This window comes from Urocitellus parryii, chromosome 1, assembly GCF_045843805.1.
Source record: "Urocitellus parryii isolate mUroPar1 chromosome 1, mUroPar1.hap1, whole genome shotgun sequence".
NCBI lineage: Eukaryota > Metazoa > Chordata > Mammalia > Rodentia > Sciuridae > Urocitellus > Urocitellus parryii.
The window spans coordinates 277,736,303-277,742,577 of record NC_135531.1 but is presented as its reverse complement, the minus strand read 5'-3'; positions in this window follow the sequence as shown (position 1 = coordinate 277,742,577).

Genomic DNA, 6,275 nt, shown 5'->3' with positions numbered 1-6,275 from the left:
CCCAGAACCTGCATTTTAATTCTTTTTTTTTTTTTGGTAATTGAACCCAGAGGTACTTAACTAATTGAACCCAGAGGTACTTAACTAATTGAACCCAGAGGTACTTAACTAATTGAACCCAGAGGTACTTAACCACTGAGCCACATTCCAGTCTTTTTTTTTTTTTTCATTTGGGGATAGGGTCTCACTGAGTTGCTTGGGGCCTTGCTAAATTGCTGAGGCTGGTCTTGAACTCATGATCTTCCTGTTTCAACCTCCCAAGCCTCTGGGGTACAGATGTGCACCACCACACCAAGCCAGACCTGCATTTTTAGAATGGACTCCTCAGTTGATTCTTGGACACACCTAAATTTGAGAGGCAAAGTAACTGGATTAGATTTTATAGACACTTCAGGTTACTATAGATTTTGTGCCTAAGTTGTAAATGTTTTGAATATTCTGCTTGGAATAGGCTGTATTTAAAAAGTGTCCTCCACAATAATCAGTATCTCATGCTATTTGGAAGCTTATTACATGTCATCTAGGATTAGTAATTGCATTATGTAAAATACTGTATTCCTCCAGTCACATACTCTTACATCCAATTAGGGTGATTTAAGAGGAGCAATTGGAAACTCATTTTACATGCATTCATGGAAAGTCAAGTAAGTAAAAGATTAGGAAAGACACACAGTGGTAGTTGGAATCTGGGCATAATTAAGACTATTGCTTTCTATTGTTGTTGTTCTGGAGAATGAACTCAGGGGTGCTTAACCACTGAGCCTCGTCCCCACCCCATTTTAAGTTTCATTTTGAAACAGGGTCTCGCTAAGTTGATGAGGCTGGTCTCAAACTTGGGATCCTCCTGCCCCAGCCTACGGAGTCATTGGGATTACAGGTGTGCTTGACCACGCCCTGCTAAGACTATCACATCATAAATTCTGATTTTTGTTTTGCTGCTCAAAATCTGAAGCCAAGATGCAGAGCAAATTAAATGGCCACAAAATGTATTTTGCAATGAACAAAGAGCAAAGGTTCCTTTAAATTTAGCATTCTGATTCCATTAAAATTTTTTATTCCAGCACATAGAACATGCTGTGAAAAAGAAATCACAGAATGACATAAAACAACCTCTTTGTCATCTGGGAGTCTATATATAGAGTCATTTCTAAATGTTTCTGCACCACTGGGACTGTGGGAAAGATTTTCCTTTTCATTATGCAACATTATGAACAAGAACCAAAAATTTAAGACAGCTAGTTTTAATATTTTTTGTTAACACCATATTGTTGAATGGTATAATGCCAACGGCAAGCCAGAATGGGTGAAAAAACCTGTTGTCCATATGCTACAGGATGAATAATAATTTCATGAGTGGAAACAAGGAAAGAGTAAGCCTAAAAGATATGAAATCTATGAAATACAGTGTCTCTGGATGGCTCAGTGATTAAAGGGGACAAAACTAACGCTGGCTGTCTGGCCCGCTCCCTTTCTAGCTGCTAGCCCCATGGCAGGACATCTAGAGTTCCAGCACCCCGAGAAAGGCTCCATCAAGAACCGTCTGGGCACAGGCAGAGAGACTTATTATATGTTAACCCTCTTTCTGACTTTCCATTTGTTGCCTCCAATCTTCCCAACAATTCTGGGGTGCCTCGATTTTAGCCTTGGGGAATCAAATGCAACTTGCCTTGGCTATTTACAATCAAGATCTGGGTTTGAACCCAGCTCTGCCTCTTACTCATTCTCTGACTTTCTCTGTTACATCACTTTACCTCCCCAGGGTGGCTTTTCTCCCAGTGTGATGCCCGATCACAGGCATCAGAAGGATCTGGAATGCTTCCTGATTCCAGCACACCCAGACCAACAGAGTCCATCAGCCTGGCCAGGACCAGAAATCTGCAATTGACAAGTTCTCCAGGTGATTTTTACTCACGCCCAAGTTTAAGTATCACCATTTAAAAGGAATCCAGAAGGAACACAGATCCACAGAAGATAGAGTAGCTGCCCTTCATACTTTTACGAATGAGTTGGAGAGAGCAGCCCCCACAAAACAAATGCAAAAAAAAAATTATTTTGCATCTTTGGTAGCGAATTATGAAATCCCAGCCTGGCTTCCACCTGGTGCTCAGCGTCCTTTGGTGCCATCCTGTCTTGTGATCAGGTGGTATTTACTTGGGGAATAAAATCTTCATATTAACATAAGCAAAACATAATTAGAAAAATCTGTTATAAAAACCATTCTGCTTTCTGAGCCAAATATAAATTGCTTTTGGGTTAAAGCACGCCAGGAATTCCACTGTGTTAGCTGATGTAATTAAGAGTGACTGTCATTCCAATTGCTGTCACTATCTATTTTTCTTAATTGTTTGGACACTTGCCCCCCACATCCTCCCTGCATACTCCCAGCCTATGTATAGTTTGAAAGCGTTGCCATGATCTCACTCATTTTTGGGACAGGTTGGGCTGGTTTTTCTGCATTTCGCCCCTTCCTCTCCATCCATTCTCTGCCCTTCTCAATGTGCTATGGGTTGCAGGCTGACCACCTGGGCTCCTTCTGCCCTCTGGATTCTGATTGAGTCTGAACAGTGGAAAGAACCAGCAAAGGAGAGAAGGGCAGGAAAAGAGAGAAGCCCACAAGAGCCTGGCCTTCCAGGGGTTCTTGATTTCTGTTATGGCTGCAGATCTTCCTGGGCTCTCAGCCCTCTCTCTCTTGGATAACAGCACACATGTCAGATCTAAGGGATGCCATGACTTCTTACTGTTGCTAGTCCCCAGATGCCTCAACACCCCTGGCTGGGTCCCTGAGCTCTGGAACTCATCTCTTCATTAAGGTCTCTTCTTACCTACTTTGTTTCCCACACGTTCAGATGCATCTTTTTTTTTTTTTCTTTTTTTGTACTGGGGATTGAACTCCAGGGATTTTATGACCGAGCTACAACACAGAGCCTTTTAATATATTTTTTTTTAATTTTTGAGACAGAGTCTTGCTAAGTTGCTTAGCCTACCCTCGAACTTGTGATCCTCTTGCCTTAGCCTCCCAAGTGGCTGGGATCACAGGCATGCACCACCAGGCCCGTCACATCCCCTTTATATTCATGTGTTATATACAAGAATGTCTAGTCTACCCAAATTATGGCATTAATTTACAAATATAATTACTAAGTTAAAAATGATAGTGTTTTTCGAGTTGGGATTGTGGCTCAGTGGCAGAGTGCTTGCCTTGCATGTATGAGGCACTGGGTTCCATCCTCAGCACCACATAAAAATAAAAAAATAAAATAAAGGTATTGTGTCCATCTACAACTAAAAAAATAGAAAAAAATCTAATTCTTAAAAAATATAATGTTTTTAAAATACACGAATTCATACATGTATATGTACACACATACGTGAAAACGTCAAAGAGTGATAACCGGCCCCTCCCACCTTCCTAATGGGGAGAGACTTTATAGATTCCATTGAGGGAATTGGTAGAGATGGATGCTGAAAAAAGGGGAAAAGGGAGAGTCTGGATTTAATTTTATAAAACAGGGATTGCAAGACTAGAGCAGAGACATAACAGGGGTTCACTTGATGCTTTGACTATATCCCTTGTGGCTTTGAAACTTACATTTTTTTTCTTTTTCCCAATTTTCTTTTCCCTGATCTTCTTTTCCCTGACCTTCCCATCCTGATCTCTCCTCCCTGATCTCATTTTCTCTGAATCACCTCTATAGAAGCCCCTTGTTCCTGCGGATGGTGAGAATCACTGCCTTAGGGACAGGAGTCCCCTGTTTTTCTCCTTTGCTGGCAGAGCAATAAACCTTCTCTTCCCTTTTTCTCAAAACTGTGTCCTCATTGTTGGATCGGCATCAGGGACAAGGACCCAGCTTTTGGCAAAAAGAGGAAAGTGAGGGAGGGCTGGTGGAGAGGAGGGAGGAGGACAGGAGCAACCATGCTGCTATCAAGTGTGGACCTGTTCTTTGGCATAAAAACTGGGCAACAGGGATTTTAAAGAAAATTTCTGTCGGTTTTTTTGTATGATCTTCCTTTCATTACTGTCCCTGAAGAAAAACTTCAGTGGTGTACTCTCATGATCCCAGCTACTTGGGAGGCTGAGGCAGGGGGATCTCAAATTCAAGGCCAACCTGAGAAATTTAGCAAGACCCTGTCTCAAATAAATGAATATGTAAATTAAAAGGGCTGGACATGTAGCTCAGTGGTAACTTGCTTGTCTAGCATGTGCTAAGGCCCCGACTTAAATCCTCAGCAATGCAAAAAAAAAGAAGAAGAGGAAGAAATAAAAGAAAGCTTTCAGTTATGATCCACATTTCTTTCAAAGTTATGGAGTTTTGAAACATGATGACAAGTTCTTTGACATTTTTCCTGTCAAAAGATGAGGCTGATGGGCTGGGAATATGGCTCAAGCGGTAGCACGCTCGCCTGGCATGTGTGCGGCCCGGGTTCGATCCTCAGCACCACATACAAACAAAGATGTTGTGTCCGCCGAGAACTAAAAAATAAACATTAAATATTCTCTCTCTCTCTCTCTCCTCTCTCACTCTCTCTTAAAAAAAAAAAAAAAAAAAGATGAGGCTGATTTCTTTCCCGTTAAATGTGGACCTGCTTCCAATAAAAGCAGCAGAAATGATTTTGTGACTTTAGAGCTGTAAAATCCTTGCTTAGCATCTGGACAGCCATCGTAAGTGACAGCTGCCATTTTAAGAAAAATTTCACTCTCTTGACCAAGGGCATTCCTGAGAAAGGCTCATCACTCCCTCATACCAACCCCAACCCCACCCTTAACCCCTGCATTACGACCCGCCCAGCTCTGATCCCTGAGCCTGCCCCATAAAAGTCCTGAATCCCAAGCCTGTTTTGCCTCTCTCCATCTATGGAGAGATGGCCTTTATTTGTCAGCTCTGACAAATAAACTCCCTGTGCATCTCCGCCTGGTCTCTGTCTTTCATTTCTTACTTGCCGGTCTCCTGGCTTCTTGATTTCCTTTAAGAGCTAGTTCAGAAAAGGCCAAATATCTAACACTTAGTGTCTCCACCCCTTCTCTCTCCTGTCCCCAGGATCCCAGGCACTAAGTTGAGGGGAGGCCAGCAAATCACAAGAGAAAATCATACCCAGGTGGTCCAGCCATAGCCCCACCCATTGAAGTCCCAAATGACCACCAGCCTCACCAGCCAAACTTGTGAACAAAGGACCCTTGAGTGACACCCCAGCCTTCACACACACCTGGCAAAGCTGAGTAGAGCCAAGGCAAGCTGTTCCTCACAGGCTCTGCCCAGGTTGCAGATTCATGAACAAATACATGTTGTTGTTTTAAACTGCTACATGTTGGGGCAATTTGTTATGCAGCACTAGATGACTAGCACAAAGCTTGTACAATCAGGCCTGAAGGTGGCCCAGTGCATATTAACAAGGAAGTGGCACACAGTCAATGTTTTTATCCACTTAGCAGCCTCAGAAAAGTCCTCCTCAGGGACAGTTATGCACATAATATTATGACCAAACTGCATATTTAGCACCTAGAAGTGTGTGATAAATATCTATTTTGAGTGAATAAATCAGCCACTTATGGTGGCAATGGGACCCAGGGACATACTTTAGTAATAAAAGTTACTGGGGGTGGGTTTGGATGCCTTGAGGGCTCTGATTTAGCTCTGAGCATGGGGAAGGGGGTATTGCAAGTTTGGATCTGAGCTCATTTGCTCTGTTTAATAGAGAAGAAAGGAGCCAGGAGATAGCTCAATGATCATCTATGTGTAGGAAGGAGGAAAATGGGTTTAAACGCTGTTGGTGGAAATTTTCACAGAGAAAACTGTTTTTTCTTTCCTTTTTTTTTTTTTTTTTTTTGTAGAAGAACATCGTAAGAGCCATGGCTCTTGTGATGCAACTGAAGGGAAAGTGAGGAATGAGAGATGGGTAAATGAGAAATGAAAGAAGGAGACCAGGGAAAACAGGCTTGAGTTCTGGGACTTTTATGGGGGGGGGGGCTCAGGAACAGAGCTGGGTGGGTCCTAATGCAGGCGGTTAAGGGTGGGGTTGGAAGGAGGGAGTCGTGAGCCTTTCTCAGAAAGGCCCTTTTGCAGGAAAAGGAAACTTTTCCCCTAAAATGGCAGCTGTCACTTAAGATGGCCATCCAGAAGCTAAGCAAGGACCTTATAGCAATGACCCCCAAAGCATGGCCAGGGTGGACTTTGGACAGAGAACCTCACCACTCAGAGGGCAGGTACAGCTGGTGGGCTGGGGACTTACAGAAGGCAGATCAAAGAGAAGTTTCTGATGGTCAGGTGACTGAAGAATTT